Genomic DNA, 6,872 nt, shown 5'->3' with positions numbered 1-6,872 from the left:
AAGCATGTCTGAGGGACATCTTCTGATTAATTGTTTGTATCTTTCCCAAGCTTCATAGAGGGATTCTCCATCCTTCTGTCTGAAGGTTTGGACTTCCACTCTAAGCTTACTCCATCTTTGTGGTGGAAAGAACTTTGCCAAGAAGGCATTGACTAGCTTTTCCCAAGAGTCCAAGCTTTCTTTAGGTTGAGAATCCAACCATATTCTAGCTCTGTCTCTTACAGCAAAAGGGAATAGCATCAGTCTATAGACCTCAGGGTCTACCCCATTAGTCTTGACTGTGTCACAGATTTGCAGGAACTCAGCTAAAAACTGATGAGGATCTTCCATTGGAAGTCCATGGAACTTGCAATTCTGTTGCATTAGAGAAACTAATTGAGGCTTAAGCTCAAAGTTGTTTGCTCCAATGGCAGGGATAGAGATGCTTCTCCCATAGAAATCAGGAGTAGGTGCAGTGAAGTCACCCAGCACCTTTCTTGCATTGTTGGCATTGTTGTTATTTTCGGCTGCCATGGGTTCTTCTTCCTTGAAGAATTCGGTCAGGTCCTCTAAAGAGAGTTGTGCCTTGGCTTCTCTTAGCTTTCGCTTCAAGGTCCTTTCAGGCTCAGGGTCAGCTTCAACAAGAATGCCTTTGTCTCTGCTCCTGCTCATAAGAAAGAGAAGAGAACAAGAAAATGTGGAATCCTCTATGTCACAGTATAGAGATTCCTTGAGGTGTCAGAGGAAAAGAGAAATAGAAAGAAGAAGGAGAAGAAGAATTCGAACTTTAATTAGATAAGGTTCGAATTGTGCATTAAGAAGGAGTAGTACTCCATAAATAGAAGGATGTGAGGAGGAGGGAAGAGGATTTTCGAAAATTCAATTAAAAGATTTTGAAAACATTTTGAAAATTTGATTGATAATTTTCGAAAATTCAAAGTAAAAAAGAAATCAAGTGATTTTTGAAAAAGATTTTGAAATTAGAAGTTAAGAAGATTTGATTGAAAACTATTTGAAAAAGAGATGAGGTTAAAAAGATATGATTAGTTTTAAAGAGATGTGATTGAGAAGATATGATTTGAAATCAATTTTAAAAGATATGTTTTGAAAACAATTTTAAAAGATTTGATTTTGAAAATTAGTGACTTGCCTAACAAGAAAAGATATGATTCAAACATAAAACCTTCCTCAACAGAAAAGGCAAAAAATGTTCAATCAAATCATTAATTGTTAGTAAGTATCTTTGAAAAAGGAAAGAAATTGATTTTGAAAACATTTGATTGAAAAGATATGATTTGAAAAAGATTTGATTTTGAAAAACTTTGAAAACTTGAAAAAAAATTGATTTGAAAACAAAATCTTCCCCCTAGCACCATCCTGGCGTTAAACGCCCAGAATGGTATACATTCTGGCGTTTAACGCCCAAAATGCACCCTTTTTGGGCGTTAAACGCCCAACCAGGTACCCTGGCTGGCGTTTAAACGCCAGTCTGTCTTCTTCACTGGGCATTTTTGAATGCTCAGCTTTTTCTGTATAATTCCTCTGCAGTATGTTCTGAATCTTCAATTCTTTGTATTATTGACTTGAAAAGACACAAATTAAAAATATTTTTGGATTTTTAATAATGAGGAATAATCAAAATGCAACTAAAATCAAATAACAATGCATGCAAGACACCAAACTTAGCAGTTTGTATACTACTGACACTAACAAAATGAGAATGCATATGACAAACAACAAAACACTCAAGTCAAGAGAATTTAAAGATCAGAGCAAGGAAATCATCAAGAACAACTTGAAGATTAATGAAGAAATATGCATAAATTCGAAAAATGCAATAAGAACAGAAACATGCAATTGACACCAAACTTAAAATGAGACACTAGACTTAAACAAGAAATATTTTTGGTTTTTATGATTTTGTAATTTTTTTTGGATTTTTCGAAAATTTAAGTGAAAAGGAAGATAAAGGTATCAAAATTCTTAATGAGAATTCCAGGAATCATGCAATGTTAGTCTAAAGCTTTAGTCTAAAGGAATTAGACATAGCTAGCTAAGCTTCAGCAGGACATTGCATTCAAGAGCTAAATTGATGATGATCAATCAGCTTTGGTGATGATAAGAACATCACCTTGAAACACTAGAATTCATTCTTAAGAACTCTGAAGAAAAATAATACCTAATCTAAGCAACAAGATGAACCGTCAGTTGTCCATACACAAACAATCCCAGGCATTGTTACCAAAAGCTTGCTCAAGACTTGAACAATCCCCGGCAACGGCGCCAAAAACTTGGTGCACGAAATTGTGATCACTACAACTTCGCACAACTAACCAGCAAGTGCACTGGGTCGTTCAAGTAATACCTTACGTGAGTAAGGGTCGATCCCACGGAGATTGTTGCTATTGAAGCAAGCTATGGTCATCTTGTAAATCTTAGTCAGGCAAACTCAAATGTATGATGATGAACGAAAATAACATAAAAGATAAAGATAGTGATACTTATGTAATTCATTGGTAGGAACTTCAGATAAGCGCATGAAGATGCCTTCCCTTCCGTCTCTCTGCTTTCCTACTACCTTCATCCAATCCTTCTTACTCCTTTCCATGGCAAGCTCGTGTAGGGTTTCACCATTGTCATTGGCTACCTCCCATCCTCTCATTGAAAGCGATTGCATATGCCCCTGTCACGGTCATAGCGGAATTCATCTGTCGGTTCTCAATCAGGCCGGAATAGAATCCAGTGATTCTTTTGCGTCTGTCACTAACGCCCCGCCCTTAGGAGTTTGAAGCACGTCACAGTCATTCAGTCATTGAATCCTACTCAGAATACCACAGACAAGGTTAGACCTTCCGGATTCTCTTGAATGCTGCCATCAGGTCCTGCCTATACCACGAAGACTCTGATTAAAGAATCCAAGAGATATTCACTAAGCCTCAGATGCGTGTAGAACAAGAGTGGTTGTCAGTCACTTTGTTCATGAGTGAGAATGGTGATGGGCGTCAATCATCACCTTCATCATGTTGAAGAACAAGTGATATCTTGGACAAGAACAAGCGGAATTGAATAGAAGAACAATAGTAATTGCATTAATACTCGAGGTACAGCAGAGCTCCACACCTTAATCTATGGTGTGTAGAAACTCCACCGTTGAAAATACATAAGCATAAGGTCTAGGCATGGCCGAATGGCCAGCCTCCCAATGATCTAAGATAGCATAAAACTCGAAGATAGCTACCAAGATGTCAAATACAATAGTACAAGGTCCTACTTATAGAAAACTAGTAGCCTAGGGTGTACAGAAATGAGTAAATGACATAAAAATCCACTTCCGGGCCCACTTGGTGTGTGCTTGGGCTGAGCAATGAAGCAATTTCGTGTAGAGACTTGTCTTGGAGTTAAACGCCAGCTTTTATGCCAGTTTGGGCGTTTAACTCCCATTTGGGTGCCAGTTCCGGCGTTTAACGCTGGAATTTCTTGAGGTGACTTTGAACGCCGGTTTGGGCCATCAAATCTTGGGCAAAGTATGGACTATTATATATTGCTGGAAAGCCCAGGATGTCTACTTTCTAACGCCGTTGAGAGCGCGCCAATTGGGCTTCTGTAGCTCCAGAAAATCCACTTTGAGTGCAGGGAGGTCAGAATCCAACAGCATCTGCAGTCCTTTTTTTGGTCTCTGAATCAGATTTTTGCTCAGGTCCCTCAATTTCAGCAAGAAAATACCTGAAATCACAGAAAAACACACAAACTCATAGTGAAGTCCAGAAAAGTGAATTTTAACTAAAAACTAATAAAAATATACTAAAATCTAACTAGATCATACCAAAAACATACTAAAAACAATGCCAAAAAGTATACAAATTATCCGCTCATCATGGGGATCCTGTGGGGTCCACAGATCCTGAGGTGTCAAGGAAGAGTCATCCCTGCACCAAGTGGCGAGCAAAATTGCTCTATGTGCCAATTCTGGCGTTAAACGCCGGGCTGGTGCCCATTTCTGGCGTTTAACGCCAGCTTCTTGCCCTTTTCTGGCGTTTAACGCCAGTCTGGTGCCCCTTTCTGGTGTTAAACGCCCAGAATGGTGCCAGACTGGGCGTTAAACGCCCATTTGCTACCTTCACTGGCGTTTAAACGCCAGCAAATTCTCCTCCAGGGTGTGCTATTTTTCTTTCTGTTTTTGCTTTTTCAATTGATTTTGTGACTTCTCATGATCATCAACCTACATAAAATAATAAAGGAAAATAGATAAAATAAAACATTGGGTTGCCTCCCAACAAGCGCTTCTTTAATGTCAGTAGCTTGACTGTGGGCTCTCATGGAGCCTCATAGATGCTCAGAGCAATGTTGGAACCTCCCAACACCAAACTTAGAGTTTGAATGTGGGGGTTCAACACCAAAATTAGAATTTGCTTGTGGCCTCCCAACACCAAACTTAGAGTTTGACTGTGGGGGCTCTGTTTGACTCTGTTTTGAGAGAAGCTCTTCATGCTTCCTCTTCATGGTGACAGAGGGATATCTTTGAGCCTTAAACACAAAGGATTCTTCATTCACTTGAATGATCAATTCTCCTCTGTCCACATCAATCACAGCCTTTGCTGTGGCTAGGAAGGGTCTGCCAAGGATGATGGATTCATCCATGCTCTTTCCAGTCTCTAGGACTATGAAATCAGCAGGGATGTAATGGTGTTCAACCTTTACCAGAACATCCTCTACAAGTCCATGAGCTTGTTTCTTTGAATTGTCTGCCATCTCTAGTGAGATTCTTGCAGCTTGTACCTCAAAGATCCCTAGCTTCTCCATTACAGAGAGAGGCATGAGGTTTACACTTGACCCTAGGTCACACAGAGCCTTCTTAAAGGTCATGGTGCCTATGGTACAAGGTATTGAAAACTTCCCAGGATCTTGTCTCTTTTGAGGTAATCTCTGCCTAGACAAGTCATCCAGTTCTTTGGTGAGCAAAGGAGGATCGTTCTCCCAAGTCTCATTACCAAATAACTTGTCATTTAGCTTCATGATTGCTCTAAGGTATTTAGCAACTTGCTCTTCAGTGACATACTCATCCTCTTCAGAGGAATAATACTCATCAGAGCTCATGAATGGCAGAAGTAAATCTATTGGAATCTCTATGGTCTCAGTGTGAGCCTCAGATTACTATGGTTCCTCATTAGGGAACTCATTAGAGGTCAATGGACGCCCATTGAGGTCTTCTTCAGTGGCGTTCACTGCCTCTTCCTTCTCTCCAAATTTGGCCATGTTGATGGCCTTGCACTCTCCTTTTGGATTTTCTTCTGTATTGCTTGGAAGAGTACTAGGAGGGAGTTCAGTAACTCTCTTACTCAGCTGTCCCACTTGTGCCTCCAAGTTTCTAATGGAGGATCTTGTTTCAGTCATGAAACTTTGAGTGGTTTTGATTAGATCAGAGACCATGGTTGCTAAGTCAGAGTGGTTCTGCTTAGAATTCTCTGTCTGTTGCTGAGAAGATGATGGAAAAGGCTTGCCATTGCTAAACCTGTTTCTTCCACCATTATTGTTGTTGAAACCTTGTTGAGGTCTCTGTTGATCCTTCCATGAGAAATTTGGATGATTTCTCCATGAAGAATTATAGGTGTTTTCATAGGGTTCTCCCATGTAATTCACCTCTTCCATTGAAGGGTTCTCAGGATCATAAGCTTCTTCTTCAGATGAAGCATCCTTAGTACTGCCTGGTGCATTTTGCATTCCAGACAGACTTTGAGAAATCAAATTGGCTTGCTGAGTCAATATTTTGTTCTAAGCCAGTATGGCATTCAGAGTATCAATCTCAAGAACTCCTTTCTTCTGATTTGTCCCATTGTTCACAGGATTCCTTTCAGAAGTGTACATGAATTGGTTATTTGCAACCATTTCAATTAGTTCTTGAGCTTCTGTAGGCATCTTCTTCAGATGAAGAGATCCTCCAGCAGAGCTATCCAAAGACATCTTGGACAGTTCAGACAGACCATCATAGAAGATACCTATGATGCTCCATTCAGAAAGCATGTCAGAAGGGCACTTTCTGATTAATTGTTTGTATCTTTCCCAAGCTTCATAGAGGGATTCTCCTTCCTTCTGTCTGAAGGTTTGGACTTCCATTCTAAGCTTACTCAATTTTTGAGGTGGAAAGAACTTTGCCAAGAAGGCATTGACTAGCTTTTCCCAAGAGTTCAGGCTTTCTTTAGGTTGTGAGTCCAACCATACCCTAGCTCTGTCTCTTACAGCAAAAAGGAATAGCATAAGTCTATAGACCTCAGGGTCAACCCTGTTAGTCTTGACAGCGTCACAGATTTGCAAGAACTCAGCTAAAAACTGATGAGGATCTTCCAATGGAAGTCCATGGAACTTGCAATTTTGTTGCATTAGAGAAACTAATTGAGACTTAAGCTCAAAGTTGTTTGCTCCAATGGCAGGGATAGAGATGCTTCTCCCATAGAAGTCGGGAGTAGGTGCAGTAAAGTCACCCAGCACCTTCCTTGCATTGTTGTTATTTTCGGCTGCCATGGGTTCTTCTTCTTTGAAGATTTCTGTTAGGTCCTCTACAGAGAATTGTGCCTTAGCTTCTCTTAGCTTTCGCTTCAAGGTCCTTTCAGGTTCAGGGTCAGCTTCAACAAGAATGCTTTTGTCTTTGCTCCTGCTCATATGAAAGAGAAGAGAACAAGAAAATATGGAATCCTCTATGTCACAGTATAGAGATTCCTTGAGGTGTCAGAGGAAAAGAAAAATAGAAGGAAGAAGTAGAAGAATTCAAACTTATCAAGAGAGATGGAGTTCGAATTGTTCCTTGAGGAATATTGTTAGTCCATAAATAGAAGGATGTGAGAAGAGGGAAAGAAATTTTCGAAAATTAAGTAAAAGATTTTTAAAATATTTTGAAAAAT

The 6,872-nt window shown here is 39.7% G+C and overlaps 2 non-coding genes across 2 annotated transcripts; both read left to right on the top strand.

Annotated features, from left to right (window-relative positions):
* Positions 1 to 108, top strand: LOC130942553 (small nucleolar RNA R71). The gene has a single exon (XR_009071121.1). It is a non-coding gene; the product is annotated as a small nucleolar RNA R71 (small nucleolar RNA).
* A 5,883-nt stretch (positions 109 to 5,991) lies between these two features.
* On the top strand, positions 5,992 to 6,099 carry LOC130943022 (small nucleolar RNA R71). The gene has a single exon (XR_009071561.1). It is a non-coding gene; the product is annotated as a small nucleolar RNA R71 (small nucleolar RNA).
* Positions 6,100 to 6,872: the final 773 nt, after the last annotated feature.

Source organism: Arachis stenosperma, chromosome 7, assembly GCF_014773155.1.
Source record: "Arachis stenosperma cultivar V10309 chromosome 7, arast.V10309.gnm1.PFL2, whole genome shotgun sequence".
NCBI lineage: Eukaryota > Viridiplantae > Streptophyta > Magnoliopsida > Fabales > Fabaceae > Arachis > Arachis stenosperma.
Note: the sequence above shows the minus strand (reverse complement) of the source record. Positions and strands in the feature narration are given on the sequence as shown.